Consider the following 8,210-nt stretch of genomic DNA (forward strand, 5'->3'; position numbering starts at 1 on the left):
CGAAAGAAGGTGAGGAGAATCTGAGGGGGCGGTGGATCAACCGCAGCCGTCGAGCGGCACCCAGAGGCCAAAGCGGGAACTGCATACGGACTTTCAGGGGGCGGGGCCTGGGAGGAGGGGGTTGGGCTAGCCTTCATCTGAATCTAGCAGGTGAAGGAAGCCAGGGCCGCCATAGCCCGAGCCCGCAGGACAAGGCAGCATGGCCCAAGACCCCAAGATCAAGCTAGTCACAGGCTTCAAAGGACAGGGGTGAAGTTCATAACACCATCCAAAAAACAGAACACAGAAGTTGAAGAGTCTATTTGGCCTAGGCCCCTGTCTCCGATCTCTTTTATATAGGATGCATTGTATTTCCTTGTGTTTGCTTTCTGTGAAAATCTACCACGCGCTTTCTCACCCCCACCCCGAGGTCACTTCCCCTGGTCGAACCCTCTCTAAGGAGCAACCCCACTGCAGGCTGCCTCAGATGTCCCTCCCTCTGCTCAGGCTGGGGGAGGGAAACCACCCACCTTAGTCATGCCAGATAATCACCTCTGGTCACTCACTGTCTGGCCTCTTCCTCCAAGTCACTCTGAGTATCTCTTAGACATTATCTCACCGTGCAGGCCTGGTGGGTGGGTGGGTATCAGGGAGGGAGCAAGGGGGAAGCAGAATGCAGAACCAGCTTTAAGCTGGAAGAAACTGAAGCCAGAAGGGACCAACATATCTTACTTGTCCTGCTTGATAATGTAAACTAAAAGATGACATTTAATCATAGGTGAGGTGGAGGGCAGACAGCAGAAAGAACTTCCTGGGGGGATTGGGAATGACTACACCTAGTGCCCACCGAACAGCATTTATGAGCCAAGTACTGTGAGGGGCTAACGGGAGTCCATCCTTAGGAGGGCAGACACTGGCAACATCCTTGGTTCATAGATGAGGAAACTGAGGACTCAGTTGCCCAAGATAAGAGAGGGGAGGTGCTGGGATTCAACTCTAGGGGTTCTGACTCCAGGGGATGCCTTCTGGTGAGGTAAAAGAGCAATGAATCTGAGGCAAGATCATGCCTGGGTTGACCTCCTATATGACCCCTAAGGGTTAACTGGGTGACCTTCAGGTGTCTGTTAAAGACATTGGTGTGTCTGCCTGCGCCTGACCAAGCCCCTCTCCCATCCCCATGGAAGGCTTCACTGTGAAGCACCCCCCACTCAACTTTTGTTTCCCTGTTTGAAACAGCATCTCATGTAGCTCAGGACGGCCTTATCCTTGCTAGGTAGCCAAGGATGTCCTGAAAGTCCTGATCCTCCTGCCTCCACGTCATGACTGCTGGGAATGCCCCACCGTGGATCCCTTTGCCCAGCATCTTGTTGAGATTGTTGTTATTGGTTTTTGTTGTTGTTGTTTGGTTTGGTTTGTGAGACAGGGTTTCTTTGTGTAGCCCTGGCTATCCTGGAACTTGCTCTGTAGACCTGCCTCTACCTCCCCAGTGATGGGATTAAAGTTATGCGTCATCGCTGCCTGGCTCTTCCCAGAATCTTCTGTGACCTGAGAATTATGTCCTGTCCTGTTACCTACACCCCCTGCATACACTGTCACATGCCACTCAGCAGGCTGACCCTACAAAGCCTGCAGGAAGGAGGCAGCACTCCACGCTAGCATCTGAGTGTTTAATGTGGATCATGAACTGCTGTGACCTGGGAAGTTCCTCCTGCTGTCTGACCCAAATCCTTTCTCCAACAGAGTAGCTGAAGTTCTTCATGAGAGAGGCTGCCGCAACTCATGCCTTTGGTAGAAGAATGAATGACAGTCCAGAGCTTTCACAGACAGCTTAATGGGACACTGGATGCTATAGGACCACATAACTCTTCTTAACCAGGATGGGAAAGCAGATGTCCCATGTGTAACCTGGTCTGGAAGCCAGTCATCATTCAGGGCTGTCACTCATGACAGCTATCGACAGGGACATGCTCAGGCCGTGCATCTGATAGGAACTAGGCTTGCTCAGGTCCCTGGCCCCAAAAATCCTAACCACCCAGCCCTTCTCCATGTCAGGCCTGCTGATGTGGTTAGAACGGCACTGTTCAGTAAGTCTTCAAAGGGAGCCTTGGATTGCCTGTAGAAGGAAGGGTGAGGGGGTAGTCTGAGTGACATAATGAGCAGAGAGTCAGGACCATGCCTCAGCCTTGACGCAATGACTCTACCAGGTGAACAGGGAGGTGCTCCAAGACCTCAGGAACCCAAGAGTGTATGTGTAGGAGAGGGGAGATATCTATGTCCTAGGAACTACCAGCCTGTCTCCCAACACACAAAGCTAAATGCTGGGACACAGCAATAGAAGCTTACCTCCCCCCCCCCACCTACACACAAACTCTTTTAGGATGTAGACATCAGGCTTCGGGCAGAGAACAACAGTCTAGCTGTCCTCTCTCCAACCCTGCCATCAGGTCTTGAACCCACAATTCCAGAAAACTGTCACTAGCTACCCCTAGGACTTCCCATCAGCCATGGGCCTGGTAGGAAGTCTCTGGTGTCCGTCCTGTTGAAGTTCCACCTTCTTGTGAATCCCTGCCTCTATGCAGAGATTAGGGGTGCTGAGCAGTGGGTGCTGTGTACTGAGAATCCTCCAGGCTCTCTGGCAGCTTCTTTAACCAATGGTACCCTCCCTGGGGGGGGAACTATGGGGAAGCCTCTTAGATCCTCACTCCTATGGGGGTTTCTCAGCTCACCTGGCTTCTCTGCCTGCAAATGGGGTTCCTGAGCCAATCAAACTGCAGATGGGTGGCAGGCAAGGTGTATAGGCGGAATCTCCCAATCCTGGTCTCCATTTCCAGACTCCCCTCTCATCTGGGTTTGGCTCGTGAAAGGTGACACACAGAGCCTTTGTGGGAATGACCACCGTGTCAGGGTCACTAGAACAGCAGCTCCTGGGGCAGACTGAAGATGCCACCGGTGGCACAGATGCTTTGTGTGGGACAGTGATTCTAGCAGCAGCAATGCTGGCCTCAGCAGAAGCTTAACGGGGGGGGGGGGGGGGACCGTGCCTGAACCTCCACACTCAGGAGGCTGAGGCAGGGTCTCATGTTACCTAGGCTAGCCTCAGTGGTCCTCAGTGGATAAGGGTGACTTTGAACTTCTGATCAACGTCAGAACCTCTTGCTTCCAGGCCCTGAGTGCTGGGGCCTCAGGCATATTCCACCACACCCCCCTTTATGTGGTTTCGAGGAAAGGAACTCAGGGCTTGGTGCAGGCTAGCAAATGCTCTACCAGCAGAGTTATGTCCTCATCCTTAGCTCTGTGCATTGGCGTGTGGATGCCAAGCTCTGGTATCGCAGACACTATTGCTCTGAAGTATTTATTTCTTTATCATATGTCACAAACATCTACAAAGCAGTTTCTATGCCCAGGCACCCTTCTGGCTACTTTCCAAATAACGCTATGAGGCAAGTGCTATTAGCCCCATTTCACAGGTGAGGAAACAGAGGCACAGGGATTCAGGGATGGGCCCAAGTCACACCCCTTGTAAGTGGCAAAGCTTAGCCTTCAGCGTGGACTGACATCAAATCTGTTGGCACCAAAAGAGTTTCAGGTGAAAACAAAAAACAAAAACAAAAAAAAACGCTGATGGGTGTTCCCGCTGGTGGCTCGTGGGAGGTACAGTGTGTAAGGAGAATGTATCCCTAGGACTTTTCATGGGTCTCTTTCACTGGATAATTGCTTGTGAGGATTCACTCAAAGGGAAAAGAAATAGTTCCCGAGCCCCTAGGAAATGCAAGTCCCTTGCCCTGATCCAGTCTGTGCTGGCACGAAAGAGCAAAGGTACAGTGGTAAAATCCTGTGGGCTCTAACTGGAGCCCCTCCTCCACCTCCTCTGATGTCTCCGCCCACTGCCTCCATTAGGCTCCTCCCACGTCCCACCGCTGTCTCTAGGAGCTGCACACTGGCAGAAACCACAGACCATATGCCTTAAGCTCAGCTTGTGGAGAGAGAGTTACTCAGAACCACTGTGTCCCCGCACTGAGCAGAAACAAAAATCAGAAGACACGGGGGAGGGGGAGCGGGACGGACACACTCCTGCATGCCCATGGCTCAGGACGCTGAGGCAGGAGGATCGCCTCTGGTACAAAGCATGTCCGGGTTACCAAACTACTTGGCTTCTACATCTTGCATCTCTGTTCCTCCCAGGCTGCTCCTCACCAGCCCGTCCCTCCAAGGCCTAGGCTGTCCCTGGTGGCCAGTCCTCAGGGGACTCTCAAGCTGAGTGTGAATCTCTGGCTGTATCCTCAGCCACACCCAGGCATCAGCAAGCAAGCCGAAGCTACCAGGTCACATTGCTTCTGTGTGGCTTCCTTCAGATCCACGTCCCTTCTAACCATCAGGCACCTGCAAGCCCTCGCTAGAGTGATAGTCAGCAGGCAGCCATGACAAGGGACAGTATACAAGCCATATAGGTCCCTGTGAGCCCAGGCCACAGGCCATCTCCTTACTTAAGGCAGGGTTGCTTGTTTCTCAAGGAGGATGGGGGAGGGAGGGAGGGAGAGGTAGGAGCATCTAAGGCAGCAAGACTAGTCCAAACACACACAGCACTAGTGTGTGCAATGCACTGCTTTCAGTCCACTGTCTACTCACCCCGTCCGAGGCAACCTGTGAGGAAGCCTCTGTTTCTACCGTCTTTGTACAGAAGAGAGAATGAAGCACAGAGAGGTTTAGTCATTTTCCTAAGGTCACACAGTTGGATATTGAAGACAAGATTAAGATCAGACAGTCTAGCTCTTCTCTCTCCCTGTGTAATTTTTCTGCTTAAAAGTTTCACCCCTATGAGATTAAGCCAAGCTGCGGGCCCCTCCTATAGTACTTCTGTGCCCTACTCGACACCCGACTATTTGACTCTCTACCAGCTGCCTAACTATGTGATTTTTGGCTAAGTTACTCCATCTTCCTTAGCCTCGAATTCCTCTTCCCCAAACTCAGGGATTTCTGATACCTACCATTTCACCCAGATAAAGAGCCTACTATGCATAATAGGCACCCAATAACAGCTTAATACAGAGCAGAAGAGGGAAGGAGAAGAATTCCTCAGATGGCAACTTGGTGTTAAGTTGTTTAATGGGCCAGGAGGGGTCTCGGGCCAGGGACTATACTGGGGAGAAATGTGCTTTGGAGTGAATGGCCAGTCACCAGTAGGGCTCCTGTTGACACTTGAGCTTTTGGAGTTGCTGGAACCAATTCAAAAGTCTCCCACACCTGTCTCCCACTTGCCATAGAGAAGCATCTCTGCCCCTCAGGAGGCAGAAGCAGGCAGATCTCAGTTTAAGGCCAGTGTGGTCTACAGAGCGAGTTCCAGGTTAGCCAGGGCTACACAGAGACACCCTGTCTTGAAAACAAACAAATAACAATACTAAAAGTTCTGTCATTTTCTTGTCTCAGTGACACATAGTGCCCAGAGGGAGATGAACTAAATATGGGGGCACTAGCTGGCCCCCATCCCTCAGCTGTGCTGAAGACCATGTCTCTGCCTCAAAACTGAATGACAGTCACTCAGGGTGGCTCTGGCCTGCATCCTAAGACCCAGAGATGGAAGCAGGAGGATCTTAAGTTCAAGGCCATCATTGTTTACATAGGGAATTGGAGGCTAGCCTGAGCCACACAGTGATTTCCGGTCAGCCAGAGGTCCGGTGTGATACAAGAGAGCTCACCAGGGAAAGGCACCTGCTTGCAAGCTCGGCCGACTTAGTTCCATCCCTGGGAGGACCCTCATGGTGGAAGGAGAAAACGGACTCGAAGTTACCTCTAACTTCCACTTGTAGGCTGTAGCATGCCATGTTCACTAAATAAATACATGTTAAAAATAAAAACTAGGGGCTGGAGAGATGGCTCAGTGGTTAAGAGCTTTGACTGCTCTTCCAGAGGTCCTGAGTTCAATTCCCAGCAACCACATGGTGGCTCACAACCATCTGTAATGAGATCTGATGCCCTCTTCTGGTGCATCTGAAGACAGATTCAGTGTACTCACATACATAAAATAAATAAATAATTTAAAAAATCTTAAAAAAAAATAAAAAAATAAAAACTAAGGCCGGAGAGGTGGCCTGGTCCCTTGGGTAACAAGCCTTGCAAACCTGAGTTCAATTCCCTGAGACCCATGTAAAGGTGGAAAGAGACAGACAGTTGGTTCCTAGGAGTTCTCCTCTGAGAGCCATGTGTTCTCTGTGGTTTGCACACTCACACATGCACACACAATAATAAATAAGTAGCTTTAAGAAACACAACAACAAAAGAAAACGCTAAGTGTCTTGACAACACAACAAACACCTCTCTGCATGCTCCTTGAGCTTTCAAATAGCGAGTCTCCCCCAAAACACTAGTGGGGAAACTAAGGCAGGAAGAAAAAGCCAGCAGGGAATGATGTTCCAAGGGCCTGGGCTCCCGAGTCCGGAGAGGCCCCTTAGAAGTAAGTACCAGAGATCCGCAAAGCTGGTTTTAGGAGAACAAAGTCATTCTTACGCCCTGGTGGCCTTCAGGTAGCTGCTCAGGTCCTGGCTCAAGACTGTCCTCTTCAGGCTGGAGAGATGGCTCAGTGGTTAGAGCACTGTCTGCTCTTCCCGAGGTCCTAAGTTCAATTCCCAGCAACCACATGGTGGCTCACAACCATCTGTAATGGGATCCGATGCCCTCTTCTGGTGTGTCTGAAGACAGTGACAGTGTACTCATAACTAAAATAAGTACATCTTTAAGATGATGAATCCTTTAAAGAGAAAAGACTGTCCTCTTCCTGTGTCTCCTTTCCTTTTGCTGTCCTCTCTTCCTTTCACTTACTGGAAGAGAAGGAGAGATGGAGCAGGGGAGGTGTGGAGTTAGGGTCTTGCTATTTGCTTCGGCTGGACCTGAATTCACAGTCCCTCTGCCTCAGACTCCTAGGTGCTATAGGATTCCAGGAGACCCAGATCACTACTTTGTTTTTTATTTTTTTTAATTTTATTTATTTATTTATTTATTTGTTTGTTTGTTTGTTTGTTTATTATATACATTGTAGCTGTCTTCAGACAACACCAGAAGAGGGCATCAGATCCCATTACAGATGGTTGTGAGCCACCGTGTGGTTGCTGGGAATTGAACTCAGGACCTCTGGAAGAGCAGTCAGTGCTCCTAACCACTGAGACATCTCTCCAGCCCCTCTACTTTGTTCTGTCTAGCTCAGAAGCACCTCTTCATTTCGGGGTGTTTGTACCCCGCTCTCAGAAGTTCAGGGCACTTAATCTCTCATCAAACGGAGGGGTTCCTCCGCCTGGGTCTGGCTTCATCAAAGAGTAGCAGTTCCCAGGGTATGTGCTCTGTGTACCCATAAGCCAGCCATCCTCAAAGGTAGCAGGAGGAACAAGAGCTGGCCAGTGCTGGAACCCGTCCCTCCCTGCAGCAGAGCTGTGCTTGGACAAGTCTGTCTGGGATGAGCAAGCCAACCTCAGTCCAAATCCCTGATTTCTAAAGGCAAAAAAAAAAAAAAAAAAAAAAAAAAAAAAGCACCCTCACTCCTCCAGCCTCCTCCCCAGCCAAGAACCTCAGACCACAGGCCCAGCCACGCTGGCAGAGCCAGAGAAAGAGGCTAAAGTTGCTGAGGAGAGGAGAGGGCCAAGCCAGGTCTGAGAACATAGACAGACCTTTGCAGGTAAGGCCCAGGCCCCAGAGCATCAGGGGCTGCCGCAGGCCACAAGGAAGGTGAGGACCCTAGATGGCAGCTCGCCCTGAGGAGGAAAGGCGGAGGGAGACCCTTCAACTTGCCTGCTTCCAGAGAGCCTGAATGGACTGTGGGGCTCTCCTGAGTCTACACCTCATCTGGGCTGGGGGAGGGTGCGGTGTGTGTCCCTCACTTCCTCATTGTAAAGAGAGCAAGAATGACCTCCGGAATGGGGTGCCCAGAACTTCATGCAATTGGTGCAGAGAAGGAGAGGAAGAGAAAGCAGTTCAGTGCTGAGGGCTTAGAGGACAGGAGGGCACTAGTCATGTGCTCGTGTAAGGCATGCTGAGGCACACAACACACCCCACACTGCCAGTCACCTTACAGTCTCCTCCTCCTTCCCCGTTTTCTCTCCTTCTTTCTTTCTTTTTAAGATAACATCCCATGTAGCCCTAGCTGGCCTTAAACTCTCTATGTAACCAAGCACAATCCTGACCTGATCCTCCTGCCTCCACTTCCCAAATATACATCTGTGCCAGCTTGCCAGGTTTATATGGTGCTG

The sequence above is a fragment of the Micromys minutus genome, assembly GCF_963924665.1.
Source record: "Micromys minutus genome assembly, chromosome: 10".
Lineage (NCBI taxonomy): Eukaryota > Metazoa > Chordata > Mammalia > Rodentia > Muridae > Micromys > Micromys minutus.